Source organism: Notamacropus eugenii, chromosome 5 (assembly GCF_028372415.1).
Source record: "Notamacropus eugenii isolate mMacEug1 chromosome 5, mMacEug1.pri_v2, whole genome shotgun sequence".
NCBI classification, from domain to species: domain Eukaryota; kingdom Metazoa; phylum Chordata; class Mammalia; order Diprotodontia; family Macropodidae; genus Notamacropus; species Notamacropus eugenii.
In genome coordinates this window covers 100,263,645-100,268,291 of record NC_092876.1, presented here as the reverse complement: position 1 = coordinate 100,268,291, position 4,647 = coordinate 100,263,645, and the positions used below count along the sequence as shown (strand labels likewise).

Below are 4,647 nucleotides of genomic sequence, written 5' to 3'. Positions count from 1 at the left end.
TCATTTTATCAATAGTGTGTTTTGTTTCTTTTTTTCAGGCACAACTTTATTTTTTTTTATGTTTTTGTTCTTAAATCAGTAAAAGAAACTGGGGTCTAGAAGCTGGAGTATCCTAAGCAGCAAGTTTGTTCAGTATTCTTTTGTTTTTTTAAATATGTTTAAATTACCACACACTGATTGCACACCTCATCCAAACGAAATTCTGCACCATACGTACTAATCACAGTAAAGTTATTAAAAGAAAAACCCTTATATATACTCTGGAAGATACTTTTCACTGAAATCTAACAACTTCACTAAGAGGACTGTGACAAGAATATAAATGAGATATGAAAAATAACATTTTAACTTTTGACCATCAACTTAAGGAAATGGTTTAAATGCTTACACAAATTTTTAATTTTTTAAAAAAGGTAATATAGTCTACCCACATATGGTCCTCAGAATTAAAGCATAATGAACCGGAAATAACAGGAAAAGAATGCAACTGAGAGCTAAGGCAGAACACCTTGCCAAAAGTAATGAAGGTAGAGTATACACTAAATATCAAGTGCAGAATTTCATAAGGTCGACCAGATAACTGTCTATATTTTTCACTTACACAGGCAAAGTAGTTTTGCAATTACCAGTTGCATTAAATGTACCAAAGAAAGCTTCTAAAATTGAGACTATAATTTATAAAATTGAGCCTATAATTTTAAAATGGTTTTCTTAAATTTATTTTTTTTAAACATAACATACAGAAGGTGTTAGGAGGGAGATATTCAGAACCCTTCACGAGAATGCCCCCTACCCCACCAGATCATATCTGATTAAGTGATGTGCTTTTTAGATGGGGTTAGTCAATGACACCAGTTTGACAAATCTTTCTTTCTGCACCAATCCCATCGAGTTATCTGGTCCCCTTGACTGATGAAGAACCATTAGGTGAGGAGCACTGCCATCATCTAGAGTGATGTTCTTCAAGCCGTTGACCAATCGGTCAGGACAAGGAGCTGCAGCAGCCTTGAGATCTTCACAGACACACCAGACGTTGCAGGCACCACATTTGCTAGTACATTTATTGAGAATCACTGAAAATTCTACCTCATCTCCAGCCTGTAGCTCAATGCCATCCTGAACTTCCTTCACATGGAAAAAGAGTTTCTTGCTGTCTCCAGCTTCATAGTTAATGAAATCAAACTGATCCTTCACACATTTCTCGGTGACCCTACATAGGGGTGTGATGTTGTAGGCCATTGTTTGCACATTCTGACCCAGGACACACAACTGTAGTTTGACACTTTCCCCCTTCTGAAGGCAATTCCCTTTGTTAGCCATCCCAACAATACCAAATGGATAGATCTCACCTTTCATGTCCCCCTCCTCCACAATCTTAATTATGCCTTGGTATTCAGTCTGTGTTGGATCCACACTCCTCAGGGAGCAGATGACTTTACCTGAGTAGATGGTTGGATCAACTTCCTCAGTTGTGCCATTAACTGAGCGTGTTCTGTTCAACTTTTCTGCACTGACTTTGTTGCTTTTGCCTTTTGACAAGCTGTATTTGACCATATTCCCCAATTCCAGGCTATCAACATCACCAGAGAACTCACTGTAATGGAAAAAGATTTCCTTATAATGATTGGCTGCTTCAACAAATTCAAAATTATCCTTCAGGGTTGCCACGTAACCCAGGAACCTGTTGGCATTGGAGTTATGACTTAAAAATCAGACACAAGGTGCTGTCTGCTGACGAGTCCTCTTTGTTTCACTTGCAACAAATTCAACCTCATCTCCTATCTGAGGAGGAGTGGAGTCTTCCAGGTCTTTGGCTTGATATGCAATGGTCAGTTTCACCCCACAATCGTCATACACAATAATTCTATCTTCAGCCTCCTTTTCTTTGCCTTTATTTGGACTAGTGGTTTTGGGATTGGCAAAAGTGGCTTCTTTCTCTACAGTGCCAACAAAACTGTGATCTGAATGGGTGTGGAATGAAACTATGTCCTTAGGAAGCTTTTTAATCTGAATAGCATGATTTCTTTGAGCAGGCAGCATATCACGAACCACAGTAAACTCTACTTCATCGAAAATATGGAACTGGTTCCCATCCAAAATTTCACTGAAGTGAAAGAGCATGCGGGCATCATGATCCACACACCTTGATAAGCCCTAAACCATCTCTCATGGCACCAATCATACCCATTTCTCTGGTTTCATTAGTGCATTGAAGCATTGTTGAGAACTTCTACGTTGACTGCTCATTCTAACTTGTCATGTTGGTCTGTTGAAATGTTAAACCTAACACAGTAACTTTTCAATAGAGTCATCTTGCATATTGTATCTTTGTCTCCAAAAGAAAGTTCTTCAGGAATCACAAAATCTACTTTGATGTGTCCAGACAATGGATCATTATGGTTTTTATTAGGTACTTTTGAAATAACTTTGGTTACAGTTCCATCAAAATGTTCAATGTTGATATCTTCAAAAATAAATGTTTCTTGAGGCAGAGGTCTGACATATGTTGTGACTTCTTTACCATTTCTGTCTTTGATTGTGAATTCCATGTCATCTCCAGGCTGTAAGGCTTCTAGGTCACCCTTAAATTCACTGTAGTGAAAGAATATCTCCTTTACAACACCACCCCTTTCGATAAAGCCAAATGCTTCCTTCATGGCACAAACTACTCCTTGACAGTGACCTTGCTTCTTTTTCAACAGCATAATATTACTAGCACTTAGAGCACCAGTATATTTATTTGTGTCAATTATAAAATTTATTTTATCTCCATGCTCTGGCTGAGCATCTGCTTCCATGTGTTCGGGAGTGTAAGTCAGATAAAACACTTCCCCTTTGTGTTCATAGGATGCACTCCCTGTTGGACTCTGACCCGGGACAGCTGGAGACTTACTCTTTAAGTTGTGAGAAACAGTGCACACAACTTGTCCATTAATTGTTTCTTCTGGTAGGATTTGTGGTTTATTCTTCACCAATTTAACAGCAATAGATTTTCCAGTTCCCTGGCCAGATAATACTTCAAATTCAACATCATCTCCTCCTTTTAGCTCTTGCAGGTTGCATTGTATTGTGAAGAGTGGAAAAAAAAGTCTAGCTTGATGTTCTGAATACTGAATAAATCCGTAAGAGGTCAGCAGTTTTTCAATAACCCTAGTTTCATGCAGTGCTGCTGAAGTACCACTGACATAACTGTTGTGCCCATTGTTGTGGAGAAGGTTTGGTTCAAAGCTCATCTCACAGTGATAGTTAAATATTGCACTTTCAGTAGTATTTACTGATTCTTCTTTTTCAGCGCATGTTTCAAAGGATGAAAATTTCTAGTATATTATTTTTTTAAAAGAGAGAGAGAGTGAGAGGAAATAATCCACCAAGCTAACAGAGATCCAACTGCTGCTGCAGTGAGCAATGAATCTCACAGTACAAAACTGAAGAAAATAAAGACTACTAGCAGCATTGAGAAGTGCTCTTGTGAAGCTGTTGAGTAGGCACAAACTTCTTGTTTCAGATCAAGTGTTGCATCTTCAGCTTAAGTTTATTCTTCTTTGGTCTTGTTGGTTGTTACAAATGAGGTGTGTTCCCTGCCTGATCTGAACTTGAAGCAGCAGTTTCAGGTAGTAAAGTCTGTTCTGTTGCACTTCATATCCAATAGCTCTCCAGCGCCACCATGTATCAATACTGTTTAGCACAGTGGCTTACACGTACTAGGAACTTTATCAGCTGACTTTGGAGCCAAAATGACTAGGTTCAATTTTTGCCTTCAACAACATTGATTTCATGACCCAGGGCAAATTATTTAACCTCTCTGTTCTAGACAACTAACTAAGTCTATAAATTGCAAAGAATATGATGACCTGCAGTAAAGAGAGTTTCCACATCTGGAAGGAAGGAAACATGAATTTTATAAATATTTCCTACTTTACAGATATCTCATTCCATCTTCCCAATAACTTTGAGAGGGAGTATAAAACCAAGGACTCCAACATATGCAGGAGGGTCTCCTATCATAGGTTCTTAGATCTGACTTTCTAAAACGAAAACAACTTTTGAGAGGTCAACAATCACTTTAGTAAAGGACACATAACATTCACTTAGTTCAGGGGGAAAAGTCAGCACTCTGAACTTCAGAGAAAATACAGAGAAATCAAAATCAACAAACAGGGCTTCCAGCTGCCTAACTGTAAGCAATACACACATCACAGATCAATAGACAGATAACTGTCTGACCATACACACATAGTTACCAGAGAGAGAATACATCTGGGTTTTCAAAGCCAGAGGGCTCCTTAGCAGCTGCCCAGAGTCTCCTCTGGTCAAATAAGCACTTCCAATATGTAAGCCCCAAAGTAAAACCTCACCTCAGAGTATTTATACATTTTTAAGTGCCAGAGGGTATCACAACCCTTGAGAATCTGTGCCTCATTAGAAAATTAACAAAAGATGTCGGCCTTCCTGAAAATCTCCCCTAATCAGACTCCCCTTAATGGCCAGGCCCATTAATGGATGGGGAAGATCTTTAATCTCATTAACATTACATGAAAGGGCTATTATCCCCATTTTCAGACCAAGAATATAGAAGTGATGTGTCCAGGGCCATAAATGTAGTAAATGTCTGAGGCTAGATTTAAACTTAAGTTATTTTGACTCCAA

The 4,647-nt window shown here is 38.5% G+C and overlaps 1 pseudogene; it reads right to left on the bottom strand.

The window, feature by feature from the left end:
- Positions 1–738: 738 nt before the first annotated feature.
- Positions 739–3,233, bottom strand: LOC140504939 (cold shock domain-containing protein E1 pseudogene; annotated as a pseudogene).
- Between the last annotated feature and the right edge of the window lie 1,414 nt (positions 3,234–4,647).